This window comes from Halictus rubicundus, chromosome 6 (genome assembly GCF_050948215.1).
Source record: "Halictus rubicundus isolate RS-2024b chromosome 6, iyHalRubi1_principal, whole genome shotgun sequence".
In the NCBI taxonomy this organism is placed as follows: Eukaryota; Metazoa; Arthropoda; class Insecta; order Hymenoptera; family Halictidae; genus Halictus; species Halictus rubicundus.
This window is the reverse complement of record NC_135154.1, coordinates 12531756-12549616: the sequence shown is the minus strand read 5'-3', so window position 1 is coordinate 12549616 and position 17861 is coordinate 12531756. Positions and strand designations below refer to the sequence as shown.

General features: G+C 45.4%; 1 protein-coding gene across 4 annotated transcripts in view; it reads left to right on the top strand.

Moving 5' to 3' along the window:
* The window catches only part of LOC143355243 (uncharacterized), a 202465-nt gene that overhangs the window by 2693 nt on the left and 181911 nt on the right, over positions 1–17861 (top strand). The window contains exon 1 of one of the 4 annotated variants that reach the window (XM_076789908.1): positions 634–652. The exons of the other annotated variants lie outside the window; for them this stretch is intronic. The gene's annotated coding sequence lies outside the window, so the exon portion shown is untranslated. Of the gene's footprint in view, positions 1–633; positions 653–17861 lie in introns of those variants that run through there. 4 annotated transcript variants of the gene reach the window in all.

Here is a 17861-nt window from a genome sequence, read left to right as displayed (position 1 = left end):
TGTGTCACACGGCCAACGCGTAATCTCGGCTTATCAGTCGTTCGAGGCACGGTTGCTTATCGTTCGACGCTGGAAACAGAGGTTCCCAGTGTCGTGGAAGTTCGATCGGGGTGGAAGGTCTCCGCTTGAGCGGCTGCCGGAACCGGAAACGATACGTCGGGACTCGCGTTCGCGCTTCGACATTTACGCCGACGACGACAATGGCAATAATGACGGCGATCGGCGGAGGCTAAATAGGACTCGATGCACCGGGATTACACGCAACAATGAGTCGCATTAAACGACATTACTCGCCGGGCTCGTTCGAACGAACCGTTTCGTGCCTTTGTTACGCCGGCACGGCCCTTTTGTTGGTCCGCGGATTCATCGAGGGAAAACGTGCGCGCGCGCGTCGTCTTCTTGTAAATTGCATTGCACCGGTTTCGGTGCGGGATCCGCGCAACGCGACGCGACAGCCTCGGCGAATGATGCATTAGAATTACAAACGCTCGTTAAACTTTTAGCCGTGAAGAACGCGTTCGAGCCCGGGAACAATACGTTGCCGGTGACTAACCGCTCCGCAGGTCTCTCTTTATGTTTATTTCGCTCTCCATAGCCGGCCGTACCATAATACCTCGCAAACAACCGGACCTGGTTAGTTCGCGGGCTAAGGGTAAGTAAGAACGATTTTGTACAGCGAACACTTCAGAAAACGCTACCGTCAGTCTCCATTTAGTCAAGAAATGGAACACGTTTCTTTTCGTTCCTTACTCGAACGTGCACGCACGCTCGGTTCGCAGTCGTTTTATCAATGATATTTGCACTTCACTTTTGCCTCGCGATCGAAGTAAACTGGTATCTTTCGATTTGTGGAAAGTCTGGTCGGACTTCGTGTTTCGTTTAACCCTTTGCACTCGAAGCCATTTTTTAACTCCAAAACGAAACATTTTTTCCGACCTAGAATACTTCCCTTCTATATTCATTTTTTCGTGTTATACACGCGAAAGTGGTGCAATTTACTCGTACAACACTGAAATGTTTTGTAATTTATTAAATACAAACAAATTTAACAATGTAAAAAATATTCTGAATAATGATACAGCAATTTTTAGTGGCGCCTTACGGTCGCCATTCGAGTGCTCAGGGTTAACACTAGATCCACAAACTTTATGGAAATCACAGGAACGCGTTTATTCAGATTTTTACCGATTTTTATGAGAATGTATTCGGAGACTCTTCACACAGTGAAAGCCACCAGGATCGACTATAACATCGATAGCTTCGAAAATGTATTGTCAGATGGGTTTCATGTGCAAGCCCAGCCAAGTAGGGCTTTCGCGAGTAAGAGGTCCTCTTTATGGGTTGGAAGGCAGTCAGCGGGTCACGCAGACAGCCAAAACCATGAAAGTGTGGCGATATTACCTCGTATATTACTTCATCGTCAGACTTTTTGGCACTTAGCTGCTGAAATTGACTTGTGCGAGCAGCAACTTTTCACTATACGAGTAACGTCGAGCAACGGAAAGTGGTATCAAAGAATGTCTTGCCGTTCTTCATATTAAAACAGAAGTCTGCATTTATGCGCATTCGATCCACTCTCGTAATAAGTCCCACCCCGCTTCTTTCATTCTCATTCTTCGTCTCGCATTCCATCTTTCTGTTCGGCTTGCACGGCTACTTCTCGCCGCACTGCCAAGAAGAATAGAAGCACATTTATGTTGGTACACCGAGCGAGAGTGCTCTTGTCTCGAGGACGGTCAGTTGAGCAGCGAATTAATAGAGTTGACGACACCGGTTTCTTTCCTATCTCTGGAACACAATGGTTCACGATATTCATCGTTGCCTGGACACTAATGGCCTGCAGCATCCGAGTAATCCATTAAAAAATTACCGACGCTCATATTCCGCGAGTAAATACTTTGCGAAAGGCCCACATTTTATTTTATGATATTTATAACATGTAAAAGTGCAAAATTTAATTACAAAACTTCAGGATGCATCAAATGGTCCACTCTAAATTATCGGATGAAATTTGCCCGAACAGTGCGCAAGGGTTCAGCTGGAAAATAAAGTTGAGGCGAGGGTTAATACCACGTACCCTTTGCACCCGTGTGCTAAAAAAAAAACAGTTTTTTAATCAAAATGGCAGAGCTATCATGTGGTTTAAAAATATACCTAAAAAATTCGGTGCCAACACCCGTTGTCATGTTTTTAGTCATGCTGTCGGATATATGTTAACCCTTAGCACTCGAATGGCTAAAAATTGCTGTATCATTATTCAAAGTATTTCTTACATTATTACATTTGCTTGTATTTAATAAATTACTAAACGCTTCAGTATTGTACGAGTAAACTGCACTATTTTCATATGTACAATATGAAACAAGATATATAGAAAGGAAATATTAAAATAGCTTCGAGTACAAAGGGTTAATTTCTGCACACAGACCCATATAAAATTAGGTTTCCTACTGAATTATTGTGGGACGATTATTCGGTATTGCGTTCAATAAAGGCAAAATTTTGCCCGGTGGCGTGCTTAAAAAACGTAAAAAAACGACTATATTTTTGGGAGGCATTGCAAACGTAATCTCGCGCGCAGTCGCGATCGAAGAAGGAGGGGGTGACAGCACGCGCGCGCGTAAGACAAAAAGCATTTTCGCGCGGATTGTACGTGGTTATTGACCTTGCTCATGACCTCCATCGCAATTACGTTGCGCGTTGCACTTTTTAAGGGTATCGAGACCGCATCGATCGACGAGGTCCCCAACGTTCTGGGATTCCTTTCATTTATTTCTCTTTTTGCTCATTTTCGACCGAAGCCGGGTGCGCTTTTCACTGGTTCACCTCGGAACCGGTCGGGAACCGAACAGTACCCCGTCCTGATACCCGGCGAGCATCAATAAAGCTGCCGCACAGTTTTCGAAGCACAAGTGCGTCGTCTATTAATAGATGTTTCTCTGCTCTCCTCTCCTCTCCTTTCGTGCTCCAGTCCGTGTTCGTTTCTCTCTCTCTCTCTCGTTTTCTCTCTTCTCCGTCCTCTTTGTCTTTTCTCCGTATGGTGTACCCTCGAGAAAGGGAATACCTGCGACGACGAGATGGCGAAAAGAAGGGGGTGGCGTGCGACGTGCAGCCTTTTTACGCACACTCGGCTCGAAATGCGTGTGCGGGACACATAGACCCCTTTTCCGCGGCACTCGGTTCCAAGCGGCCAGACAGAAAAAAAATGTCCAATAAAAATAAGTCCTAAAGCGGTTCCCGCACGCACTATTCCGCCGAGCTCTCGCTTCTTCTCGGGAATTCATATTGTTACTTGTACCCGCTCTCCCCCTCTCTGTCTCTCCTTCTCCTCTTTCCTTTTTTCTCTGCCGTTCTCTCTCCTCCTCCCCTCCCTCACTCTCTCTCTCTGTTTCTCTTATTTTGCTTCGTCTCTTTCGTTGCTCTCCGGCACAATGCATATCGAAACGATGCGGTGCTGTTCCCAGATAAAGATCTTTCAGGATGTTTCCCGGAATTTCGCCGTGGATTTCCTCGTTGCTCTAACCGTTGTTCCGACGCCGGTGAAAATCTTGATGATCAATTTTTGCGGAGAGGGGATTCAAACGGCAATTGATAAGTGGATGCGCCGCGGATGTGTTTCACTGCTGTAATTATTTGCGGCCGCTCGAGCCGATTGGTTTAACCAGGCAGATTCCACTTTCCCCGAGTTCCAAAGTGATTCGAAACTTTCCGCCGACAGGATAAGTGGCTGGCAACTTCGGATCAAAAGGGCGCGTCAGTGGTGCGCACTCTTATTAACCGCGGCTAGCTGTCTTCGGGATGCACGGCCCGCCGAACGCACGCGTGTAATCTTCGTTTCCCAGGAACGCACGATCATATCGCCGTTGCCATCTTGTCTCCGAAGGCGAGGTTTCGGGGGGAGTCAAGCCTCGTTCCATGAATCTCGGATTTAATCAAACGCGTTCCGAGCCACTCCGCGCGCGCACTATGTTCCTCCTTAACTCATTGTTCCCTCCCCGACGCGACGTTTAGCCAGGATCCCTCCTCCGCCGCATCGTCCCGGGGAACTTTTCATCCTGGCCGCAATTGAATTTCTCGTTTGCGGCTTTTTTTCTTCTTCTTCTTTCTTCTTTTTTTTTTTTCGTCGTCGACGGCCTTTAATCGTCGAACAATACAGCCGCAGCGGCGGGACAGGGGTGTACTCGTCTTTTCTTGCGTCTCCTCTCGTTTCTCCCCGGGGGCCAACTTTATCACGAATGTTTACAGGGTTTATCTTCGCACCCTCCGGAGAGCCCTGCAGTCACTTAGGACCCCGCGACCCTGCTTACGTGTACCAGAGGCGCCCCCTCCCTTGTGTTTCCGAGGCAAGAGATTCGCCCCGAAGGGGTTGGAAGGATCGCGGAAGACGCATGTACGTATATGCGTGTCCTTCCGTGCGCGAGCGTGCGCGTGTGTGTGTGTGTGCACGCATTGCGTCCGTTGTGTTTCGGCTCGTGATGGCATACTACCCTCTTTCTAGGCTTTGTGCAATAAATAATGGAATTACGGCCACTTTCGCGGTGGCCCCGAGATTCGCTTTGCAATCACGCTGCTACAGTTGACTTGGGGGCTTGTTCGCCGGGGCTACGATACTCGCGTGTGTGAGAATACTTTGCTGGTATAATTGCAGATCGACGATAAAAGGCCTCACGCTTATACTTTGTTTGGGTTTTGACGCCGCGCCGGTTAATTGTACGCTACGTGTACCTACGGTACGCAAACGAACCTGAACGTCGGTACCGAAATAATTCTTTCGAATCGTACGTGTTGTTACAAGTGCGATTTATGGTGAGACCTCTGGATCCGTGCATGATGAAGTCGTTGCGAATCTTGATCTACACGGGCGTTCGTTTCACTTTGTTGAAATGAGGTATCGCGGACGGAAATGTGGGTGTATGTATTTACGTAGTTGGGGGTAGGAGATAATCGCTGAAGTATAGTTGATTAGGAAAAATATCAGGACGAAGGAAATGCGAGGGAGGGTGATATTCAATTGCAATATACACGCGATGAAAGTTCCATCCTTCTGTTTTGGATAACAGTGGCTGAAAGCAAAAGAGCGTTCGTTCAATTGGCATCTTTCTGTAAAGAATGGACTTCTGCCTCGATTAACGCCGCAGGAGTGTAAACATAACAGGGCTCGGGTGTGTCTCCTGGACGATACACGACGCCGGCAAGACCCGTGTTGTTGACATACATCGAGAATTCATTGTGTTGACTGAAATCTTCAAAATTCGGACTTAGACCACTATGATCCCCAGCCCGCCAATTGGTATTGTGCCGGTCGCGCAGCGTCGGTACAAGCATTCGGAGGGGCATCGAGTCTAGTAAACACTTTGTAAATCATGCACTTGCAGCGCTCACGCACCCCTCCAGCAGAAACATGCAAGCACACCGTCGCGGCGCGGCTGCATAGGTGCACGCAGTCGCGATGCAGCCAGGTACACGACGCGTGCCTTCACTGCGTCGAAACGCGGGGCACTTCAGGTGCACCCCTACGGCGCGGCGTGTTCAGAAAGTTCTGCACGCGATACAACCATTAATTATTCGAGGTTCCACGCACACGCGCACGCCCACGTAGGGGTGGACTCTTGTGGAACTCTTTTGACTGACCGGCTCTGTCGTCCACGAGACGGTCCGCGACTTCCCCTCGGGTCCGTTCCTTCGCGTGTCTTCGTTCCATATCTCTCGGCTTTAATGGCACCGATTAGCTAAACCGTTCGACGAGCGGTGCGCTTTTTAAAATCTAGCCCCTGTCTCACCCTCGAGAGCGTGAACATTTTCACGGCGCAGGGGTGGCCAGGGGGATGAAAGCGTTGGAACACGCGCACGTGCCGCGGATCGCACTTACCAGCACTTATAATGACTACCAGACTACGGATCTCCGTGGAGAATAACAAATTGCTGGGTCGATTGTCGGGAACAGAAATTGAATAAAGATACAGTGATTTCTCTGTATATGTCGGCAACGCCTGGATGATAAACGTCGCGGAATTATCCCCACTACCGCGGGGTATACCCCGTGAGGGGCCCCGGACGCCGAGGAGTGTAAAGAATTCACTGTATATTGTTTCTTTGGGTGAAATAATTCGAAAACAGTGAAAAAATATTTTTAAACAGTCCTAATGTCTTCACGTCTTTGACAGAATTGTATAAAAGTCTGCGGTCTATAGAAACAAGTTTTAGAAAAGAAGTTACGTTTCTTTAACGTTACTCAACAGAACTGAAATATTTAACCAAAATAATAATCTTTAGTGACACAAATCCGAATGGACGGAATATTCTCCGTGTGGGAGGATCGAGTCGAAGAATGAAGGCTGTTTAAATAAATCGCGTCGAACCGGGACAGGATAGTCGCTAGTCGGGTCGTTTCTCACGGCGGTTACTCCAACTCGACCGATACATAATTTCGCGCGATATCATAGCTCCATTTGAAACTTCAATTCCAGCCAATAGCGCATAACAGTAATTTCACATAATGCGGCCCATTACCAGCGGCGCGGCGGGAGGGAGGGGCGCGCGCTCGACAAGAAGTCGGTTTAAATCGTCAAACGCTAATATTGTCCTTTAAGCTTGGAGATTCCGGGGATGGAACGAAGAAGCCGAAGAGAACCAGCGACAACTAGCTCCCGGAGAATAATTTAAACGCCACGGCGACGGTTTGCTGGAGCCAGAACGACCCAAGGTGCACGGTTCACGCGGCGATACACAATTAACATAACTAAACGAACCGTCCGACGTTTCAAACTATTTTAACACGTTTGCCGCGGCTATTTAGAACGACTGTCTGGACAGTGCTTGTGTGTGCATTGTACGTCCATGTACGCGTATTCGGACACCTCTACACGCTTCGAGAAGTATGAAATACACTGCTACTCGAATCAAAGCTTTCCAAGAAAATTACACGCTGTCGTGTTTTATCTTAACACTAGGTTCACGGAGCACTAAAAATTACTATTTTACATTACTTTATAAAAATAACATGAATGTATCGATCAAAGTTTGTAGCCATTTCTTAAATAATATATACCCAACGAAATCAATTTGTTAAATAATTGCTCATGGATGCATTTTTATTCGCAATTTAAAAATATTAGAATCCGTCATTTTGACGGGTCCCGTAAATCTAGTGTTAAATACTGTCGATATTTAAAAAATCCGTGAAAATTAATGTCTAGGTGATCACTTTAAAATGCTGGGCCTAAACGGACCCAGGAAAAGAGTATTTACAGTATTTCTATAACAACAATTTTAGTTGCCTCTAGATTGCTATAATAGCTAAGAGAATTCGAATAATTGTAAATTATTTCAATTTTAGCAATCATATTTCTCTTCTGCTGAACCGAACATGTTCCGAATTGTTTGAGAATCTGAAAATGGGCTTCAGGGTAGTAGAACAGCAAAAAGCAACTTTTTTAGACAACTGACGTACAGTTTTCTCTCGATATAAGACGACCATGTTCTTTTCGCAACAAGAAAGTCTCTATCCCCTCCACTTTTTTTCGAAGGTGTCCGCTCGACACTGCCATTACTTCACAACAATGATACATCTACGAGAAGATTAACACTAGATTACCGAGCCCTAAACGTGACTTAGACTTATCCCTTTATAATAACAGCAAGATTAAATTTGCTCCGGTTTCATACGATTTTTATGGTAACTCCAAAGAAGAGATATGTTAAAAACTTTCTCGTGAAAACGTTTTCATAGTTTCAGTAATCGTGAAAGAAGAGATCATCCACCAGTCATTTTGACTGGTTCGGTAGTTCTAGTGATGGTAGGCTAGTTCTAGTGAATCAGTCGGCACTGATTTTTCTCCCATTTCTTTTTCATCAACAAATCGACTACAGTCTCGGCTGATCTGGTTATCAAAGACAGGGGAACTTTTGTATCGTGTCGGACGACCAGGAGAGTTTTCACCGACGGCCCCGGCCAGAAAGCAGCAGCAGCAGTAGTCTATATTTACCCGGCGCTTTCCGCTTTCCGGTTTTCTCGTTTCCCTTAATGGCGAGTTCACGGAAGTTCGTTAGTGTACAAACCGTTCTATTATTAGAGTAACGCGCGTGTGCGTTCACGATATTCGCCGTGCTTCTGCTATGCCGCGAAGAAGTTCGACGTGTTTTCGCTTCTCTCTCTCTCTCTCTCTCTCTCTCTCTCTCTCTCTCTCTCTCTCTCCCACTCTCGAAAAAGATCGATTTCAAGGGAACCCGATGGTCTCTCGGCAGAGTCACGAATTCGAGTCATGCTTCCAGCTCGCAAAAGCCACGGTTCTCTCTCTACAGGCTTGTTCCCGTGCCTCAAGAACGTGAAAACGATCGATAACTCAGTGGAACGCCCCCATTGTCGAGGAGAGAAAGGAAGAAAGGGTTCTCCTTCTCTCTTTCTCCTTTCACCGTTCCTTTCAGCGAGGAGAACGCGCGCTCCAAGATGATCCTTTAACTTTAACTTCCCCCCCCCCCCGTTCCCGGAATCAAAATGTTCGATAAGCTGATCGAAATTGAAATTCCGATAAGATTATGCAGTAGTACGACGCCTCGCGAACCAAGCTTTTGCGTTTTTACGCCGCATAGGTGTTCCTGATCACGGGAAACTATACACAAACGTTTTCGAGTCTGTTGTACACAATTGTCATCGTTTCTTATTTTTCTGTTTTCCTTAACAGGACTTTGGAGTGTCCTGTTTCGAATTAGTATAGTCCGACTAGTAGATGTGAACACATTGGGCCTTAATGTCCTTGATATTTTGTATCAGAGGTTTCGTGGACAAAGTATTAACCCTTTGCACTCGAGTGGTGACTCTAAAGCACCACTAGAAATTGTTGTGGCATTATTTCAAAGAAATTACAAAGAATGATACAAGATATTTGTTACATTACAAAATTTGTATTCAATAGATCACTAAACGTTTAAATATTGTACGTGGAAATCGGATCAGTTTCGTATGAATAAAATGAAAATATTCTAAGACGGGAGAAAAATTTATTTTTAGAATTAAATACATCTTTTCGTTAATATTTTGAATTGACGCAAAACCGAGTCAGGGATAAAATACTGTGACCGGTAAATCAAATGTAATAGAATTGGAATATTAATCGTTTCTCCAGCTAAAACAAATGTAAATGCATGCTTCTCGAAATCTCTGGGATTCTATCGGAATAAATACACAAATAATGATTTAAACAAAAAATGGTTTCATTGATTGAATTTTGCTCCTCAAATTGCGGCGAGCTCGCGCGTTATTTATGCGAGGATAAAAGGGATTGTGTTCCCGGAAGAATGATTCGAATTCCGGCGGTGAACACTGTACTCGGACACACGGTATCTTCTGCACCTCGTGTTCCCGACTGATTTGATCGACTGCTTAAACGCAACCCCGGACCGATTCTCGAGCGCGTAGTCCCATCTTTGCAAACAGAGCGCGCGGTGTACTCGAAACAAAGCTGCAAAGCCTGTTTCACGTACTTCTCCGCCGGGAGTGATTGCTGTACCGACGTTTTTGTCCCGGGCACTGTTTGCCGTTTGCAGGGTGCATGTGCAACGGCGTGGAAACGCTGCACCGTTTCCACAGATCTCGCGGAAACGGAGAGGCTGACGCTGACGGAGACAGATGCGGCTTCGGTCACCGCGTCTGCAACGAGAACAATGTGGTCTAAGGAAATTACTGCACGTAGTTTTGCCCCGAGCCACGCTCGAAATGGATCTTTGCGTTCTAGACTCGAGTGTTTCTCTCGCGGTTTTGCTTTTTGATCTTTCGCTTTGCCTCCCGGGACCTCGTGTCAAAGAATCAGCGTTTCGTTTTGCTACGCAGACGAATTTGGAGCTACAGTTGGAACTCCGGTTGTTTCTGCTGCTTTTGTTTAACACGTCGGCTGCCGAACCCCCCCCCCTTCCCCAAAAAATCCCACGAAATCAAAGCAATCTAGTTAACTCGTACCTTACCCACAGTGGAAATTCGCCCATTTACAATTTTTACGTACAGTGGATCGCCGTTTATACGGGGTGTCCCAGAAAACTGAAAGGGGGATTCTGAGCACCTTTTGCCTTTCCCAATTCGCGGTGAAACGCTATCTTTTCGAGTTATTAACGAAAAACACGGACCAATCAGAGCACAGGTCCCGCTGAGCGTGGCGTTGCCATTGGCCGTACTGAAAGACCTATTATGCGCTAGATTTTAAAAGAAATGAAATTTATTAAAACGATCTCTCCACTTACTGCTCTACTCTAACTAAATTATTTTATATTTCATAAAAAGGCAAGAGAATCCATTATTTTATTAATATTTTTTTAACCCTTTGCACTCGGCGCTATTTTCATTCTGAAACTAAATTTTTCCTCCGTCTTGGAATATTTTCATTTTATTCGTACGAAACTGATCCGATTTCCACATATAATATTTAAATGTTTAGTAATCTATTGAATACAAATTTTGTAATGTAACAAATATTTTGTAATATTTTTTGTAATTTTGTTTGAAATAATGCCACAACAATTTCTAGTGGTGCTTTAGAGTCACCACTCGAGTGCAAAGGGTTAAATATTATTCACTCTATACGTCTAGTATAAGTCCTACATTTCTCTAATACATATATACGGTACTACTTTTCATAATTAATATACTCTCTAATAACTAATTCAACGATACATATTCACGATTTTGATCGAATATTTTCCACCAGGGGTACCGGTGGAAATATGCAAATATAATCTAAATATTTAAAGAGACGTTCATCCATATTGTACTGATTTCGAATAGTAATATCGAACGGACAACCTGCTGCCACAATGCGCACATGTCCGCGCTTCCTGCCACTTCAGAGAATCGAGTTGTATCAATTTAAATAAACTGGGTACCTCGTAAACGCCCACCTAAGCAGCCCGAAGTTACTCGAACCAGGAAGAGGGAATGGTCCCTATAGGAAATTCACTGTGCTCGTTATAAAGACAGCTGCATCTGATAAGTAAGCTTCTATTACATTGTTAAGGTAACCGCACGAGCAAATAGTCGACTGTGAAAGCACTGCTATAAAACCGATTAGCTCGCTATTCTCCGCTCCGAAACGAAACAAAGAGCAACTTTACGATTCACCGGTGACTCGTCTGTTCTTTCGTGACGGTGTTCACTTATCCTGCTAGTATGCGCGTACCTGGGAATATCTATATAATTAGAACCGATAATCTATACAAACTTTTATTAGGTCGCGACGCTTCGAATATCTGTATTCTCCGTTGAGAATAAATATTGGATCACTGTGAAAGTTCTGAGACGTTTCAAACAGACGGTGTTGTTCCTGTAACAGTGGGATTGTATGGAACAGTATATACGGTGTCCCAAAAATGTTGTACTTCCTTGAAAGGGTTCCTCAGATTATTCCAAGTCACCTTTTCCTTTGCAAAAATTTTCTCCGCGGCTTTGTTAAGGAGTTATTAACGAAAAACACGGGCCAATCAGAGCGCGGCTACAGCCCCGCTGAGCGTAGCGTTCTCATTGGCTGTGGCGGAATCCGCCCGCTGTAGCCGCGCTCCGATTGGTCCGTGTTTTCCGTTAATAATCTCTTAACGAATCCGCGGAGAACATTCTCGCAAAGGAAAAAGTTACTTCAAACGATCGAAGCATCGCGAGGTCAACGAATCAATTTGTACACGTAATAGATGCTTTACCGTATCAGAAAAGTATGCTAAAGAACTGCCAACACGATTTCCAGCCAAAGGATACTAGACTGACCTTTAGTGGCACGTAACGTATGGAACAAAGACTTGCGCAGCACTGCAACGTGCAGAAAGAACGGACGAACCATTCGAACGAACATTTCACATGTTACAACTTCCAACCTACCACTTGAATATACCCGTGTGAATTACGTTACGGTGTTTTGCGCTTGTAGAGAAACGTTCGAGCATAAATGCCGAAGAAAATGGAGAAAAAGATGTTTATTGAGATTACACGAGAGTCTGCAGTAGGTTTCGCAACGATAAGAGGATTTTATCCATCGTGAATTAACTGTACGCGTATCCCACATACGTTCACGCCTCCAGAAGACTACTTCGAGGGTTTTTTTTTGTCTGCGAGGCGAGACCAATTTTGATATCGAAATTTCTTGTCACGTCGCGTTGGTTTCGCTTATCCCCGGTTCTCTATCGTGGCGCAGATACGTTCGATATTATTTTCTTTCTTTCTTTTTTTTTTTAAGAAGAAGAAGAATCGCTCGCTACTTCCGACGCGGCTTACGCGTTTCCTTATCGGGAACGCCGACGTTCCTGAAGGGGCGGGACACGTTTGCCTACATATCTTCGCGTGGGTACACCTTGCAGGTTCGTTTCACGGCTCGTATCCGATATGATGTTATAAACTGCGCAGGAAATTCTGTTAACGCCGTTTTATGGGAGTGTCGTGCAGGGTGTTACTGCGATCTCGCGTCCACAATATCGAAAACCTCGATGTTGATTTCTTCGGAACCCCTTCCCTGATAATCGTGTCTCTCAGAAAGCAATCAGCGCACAGAAACGTTCGCAAGGAAATATTTGTTAACAGAGAAATACTTCCGTAGAAAGGGAAATAAAATTCGACCTCTGTAGTTCGAACAAATTGATATCAGAAAATTGGACTTGCACCGATCAGCTTTAGAGCTCTTCGTCTATACGTTTAATAAATCGGTCATGGACGTGAGATCGATTTTTAGACTTTTTTTCAATATCCTCGAAAAGGAGTCGTTTCTACTTAATAATTTATACAAGAAATATCCGGATCGTAACGTAATAGCAGCTACAGGCTTGATCAATTTTGTGCTTGACAGCACGCGTCTCCCTTAATTAAGATAATGGACTGGTCCTTCTGTTCTCGACATCGATAGGTCATGCAGCTAAATTAATTAAATCGTAATTAATGAACCAGCCAGTTAGCGAATATTATTATACTCTTGAGAGGCTGCAGAAGTATGGGTAATAAAGCGGAGTCTGTTTTCGCGGTGTGTGTGCGATTAACAGCGTCAATCGTCTTCATACAGGGTGGTGTCGTAGAATACAATTGTAGGATACAATTGTTTCATAGGAGGCTTTTCGAGAAAATCGACTTTGAAAATCGGCCAAGTTCGCGTGCCTAGCATTTGTGAGAAGTAGATCCGGCGGGTCATGAACAGACGAGTCGGATGATTCCCAGTCGTTCGATTTTCACAAAAACAAAGCCTCTTATGAACAAATTTTATTCTAGACTTTTTTTTGTAAGTCTCGTATAACGTGTAAACATTTTTTATTCTCGGTTATGTAAACGCAAACGGGAAACAACGTTCGCGTCGGCTAGCACCGGCGCGGCGAGGGATCGGGAATAATTTCGGTCGACAAAGGAAGCCCTTTGATTTTCTTTGGCCGACAGTTGCGTAGGGGGCGCAGATAATCAAGCTTAATTAAAACGATTATACCTACAAATCGAGCGGCAACGAGAATGCGGGCTTTCAAGCGCTTTCTTCCCTTTCAACCAATTACCTTCGGCGAGCCTTCGAATCGAAGGGAGAGAGCTACGCAAAGAGAAAGAGTGAGGGAGAGAGAGAGAGAGAGAGAGAGAGAGAGAGTGAGGGGTTGTGGGTTTGGAGAAAGGGAGAAAACACAGAAGCCCCTGTATACGCGATTGAAGTTTTATTCTTCGAAGGGTACGTTTTTAACGGAGTGCTTTCAGATGCTTCGTCATGAATTACTTACGACCTAAAGTGATCCCAAACGTTGTCCAAGGAAGACTTTAATCCCGTCGTTCGCCCTCTGAAATTACTTTTTCCTCTTTTTTCCCCGATTCACCTGAACTTTGTAGATTCACGGTTTCTTTCATATTGTATCCGACTCCACGTGACTCTTCCTCCAACTTAAACGTTGTTTTTTCTAACGTTCAGATGAAACTGCGATTCAACTTCATCCAACTTACCCGCGTTAACCCTCTTAAAGTGTACAGTACTGCCTCGTTATATGCGAAGGTTTTGGGACCGAAATATGTCACTTGTCTCGTCTACAGACACCGTTTCATAGTCTTTCATCGCTAGCGTCGAATCTAGAGAAGGATAGCCAGTAAACACAAAATGGCAACGAAAGAGTATCGGTGGGACCCTGCGAATCCAATGACGAAATATTTTTGCTTTTTAATTATTTCTTTGAGAAACTTTTACAAATATATTGGTGGCGTTTTCCGGATTGAAATGATACCAAACACGGCATAATATATAGCAAGGTCATTTCAAGGTTATTACACATATTTCAACGCATTATTCGACACGACGCAATAAAAAGAAACTGTAGTTATGTACCAAAAAACACCATGACCTCGACAACTCCGAAAAAATATCCTTGCCAGATATTGGTCCTTTGACACGTTACGTAAACAATATGTTTTGCATCGCAATAATCCGAACAGATATTTACATGGCCTTACTTAAACGAATTTATAAAAATTTAATTTAGCATCACAACCGAGTAACTGTTCTATTGGTCTAGTTCAGACAAAGGGCAGGATCAGGGTCAAAGCGACTCGATCCATCGCAAGAAATTGCGCGTTGTTTATTTCAGACGTCACGTCACCGGACGGTGATCGGCGCATGATTTTCGTACAATCGCGTGAGCAACCTGCCGCCATCGCAGTGGGAATGTCTGCGAGCCCCGGCGCGGCAGTCAATGTGTTAAAAGTCCCTGCGGTACTATCTCCAGAACCGAGATTACCCTATTAGCGACGAGTCATTATCATAACGCCATAGTAATACTGAACGGAGAAGTACAACAAAGAGGATTCGTTATCTTGACATCATTGTCCTGGCAAGCGACCGCGAAATCACTCGCCGGAAATGCAAACAGTCCGGACAAGATACCCTTCACCTTGGAAGGAGATTACTACAGGAAACGAACGAGAGAGACAGAGAGAGAGAGAGAGAGAGAGAAAAATAAAGAAACTATTAACGATGATTCTTCGCGAGAGATTTCGAGGATGTTGCAAAGCGGTTTCGGAACGGAGACAGTTTTCGCTTGGCAATTAACGGAATTAGCGCGAGCCAAAGGGACTTTCGCTGCTTTATGGGCCGTTGGAGGGAGGGAACCGCAGTTAGCAGGCGTCATTTTATCAAGGAAAAAAGGTTCCTACCTCGAGGCGACGGGAAGATTAAGCTCGACCTTTTCGGCTCGTGCCTTTTCCCGACGTGTCAAAGACCATCGCGGAGTAAGTATGTTACCTTTGGTGCGACGCCTTCCGAGGAGTCCTAACACACTCCTGCCGTTAAGGGTAACGGTCCGCGGAATATTTACGGGGCCCTAGTCGCTCTCTGAATTAACCCTAATAAGTCTGTGAAAGAACGATTAACTCTCTTTCAGCGGATCCTCTTTCTTTTGAAATCTCCACGACGCTTCACTTCACTTCCTCAACCGCATGAAAGAAACATTCACTTTTCTCTCGCGTAGGGGTCACTGCATACGCAACAACCTGATAGTAAATTACGAAACGTCAAAATCCTACTAATATGCGACGAACAGATTGTCAGTCGCGAAATATTTGATCGTTTTTACATCGTCTGTTCGGAGAATGAATTAAAGCGTGTATCCACTCTCCTCGAAGTCGACGCATTTCCCCGTAAACGTTGGTTAAGCGAAATCGTTTCCAGGAATTACAGATTTTACTTGGTCTGAAAGCCCTCGACACGCTAGCGAACGTAACCCGGTGTGAGCAAACCGTGAGGATTTAAAAGCGCCGAGCCGCTGCCTGCTGGTAAAATATCAAAACGCCGGGGAAACTGTAACGACCGGTAAATTACTGCGGGATGGATCGTGCTCGTTAACTTATCTCGATTTTCCAGCGCGCGGTTTCTCACGCGCAGTCAACGCGCCGCGCCGGCCATTCAAAGGAATTTCGGGATGCAATGTACCTAACCGCACGCTTTCGAACCGCGCCGCTCTTCAAAACGACGCGTTAGTTTCTCGATCGTCTTTGAATTTTCGCCCGTGTACACCTTCGCCGCGGAAAACTCGTTTACACCGTTTCGTTTGCACGGACAGTGTAACGTTCGAACGGGAAATCTGAAACGAGGAGAGAAATTGCTAATGCAAAAGCGAGCCGTACAGAAATGTCGCTTACATCGCGTACAGACACTATTCCTTGACATCTTATCTATACTGACCGTTATCAAGTGTAAAACTGTTTCCGACGATTTTTTTTTATGAAACTTTTATCAGCATGGAAAGGGTACCAAACACGACACAATTCTTCTGTCTATAATTTTCAAGTCACAATTTCTATAATTATTCAAGGTCAGAGGAAACAATCTCAAGATCGTTGTCTCCGGTGGAAACCGTTTCAATCGAAGAAGAATTGTAAAGATGTTTTTCAAATAGAAGATCCGTAGGAGTTGACCTAATGAATTTTTGCTTACGTTCCCAAGGAATGATTAGAAATAGAGAGGTTCTAATCGTTGTGGCCGCGAAGAATACGGCACGGGGGCGAAATTTCGTGGTATTTGAGAACACCGGAACCCACGAATTCCAGACTTCAATTTCATGACTTTTGTCCATCGCTCGTCGCACGGCGGGACGGTATGAAATATTCGTCCCCGTCGCGAGCACACACGCTGGTATCTGCATGTCAAAGGGTATTCGAGAGGGAGGGCGGGTGGTTTGCCTTTAAAAAAAAGAAAAAAAGAAAAAGTGTTGACTGTACGCACATGATTTGCGCGCCTACGTTACAAAGTGACTTTTCGCTTTTGAGGCGTGCGCGGCTGGTCTCGCGGCCGTGTTTCTCCGTCTGGCCGTTCAGCATCGTCCATTTTCCCCTTCACGGATCCGAAGAGGATCGACCGAGAGCGAAGGCTTTCCGAGTGGAGAAGCACTCGTTGACGAAACGGGGCTCCACCCACGCCTCCCTCCCCAACCCCCGCACCCTATGGGGGTGGTGATTCGGGGGTCGGGGGCGTACGGAGAAGCAGAAGAAGCTTTGCCGTCCTGGAGTGCTCCCGAAACGCTTAGGAATCGTGTTTAAGGGAAAGCAGTTTCACCGTTCGGAATCAAGCACCTCTGACAGTCGGAGAATGTGTGCAGGGGAGAATTATCATTCCCGAAGAGGCTCCTATGGCTGTTTGGCCGGCAGCCATGCGGAAATTCGAGTTCCCCGGGGATTCATTTGCCCGGGTCGTCCGCGTGTTTTCGGTGAACGGGCGATGGCTTGCGAACCGGCGTCGATTTCACTTACGGCGAACTCTCGGATTCGTAATTATTATTAACTTATTGCTCTCCCCACGGTGCCCTTGACGCTTTGCCACCTCGTCTCGAGAGAGATTCGGAATAACTCTCTGATTTGCCTGGGAGAGGGAAAGGTGTGGTCCAGCGTACACGTTTATGCTTCCTACGAGCGCGCACATGTGTACCTGTTTCTCCAGGGATCGAAATAGAAGTTGCGTTTTCCTTCGAAAAATTCTACCGGAACTTATTTAAAGTTAAGGTCCAAGGTACGGGATTCAATCCTGGCCCGAAAAGAGGTTCGATATCGTACACCGTCGTACTTTGATTTCAATTTTAACGACGTGTATGGCAGCCCTTGACATTTCCTTTCCTTTCGACCGGGTATGTTTTCTCAGCTGAACCGTATCGGCCCAATTTTGTGAGTAATAATGAGCTGTGATGTTCGTCGCACCGAAACGGAGGGGCGGAGGAATTTTTTCTCGCGGCCGTCCAGAAAACACGAACAAGTGCCCCGAGGAAGGATGTAGACTTATTTCCGGTCTCGAGGACCGTGTAGCCCGACGAGCGCGAAACAACTCCGAGTGTACGTTAATGACGATCCTTTGAATTCCGACGGATCACAATCGTCGCCGACGAACTGGCATTAACGACAGTAA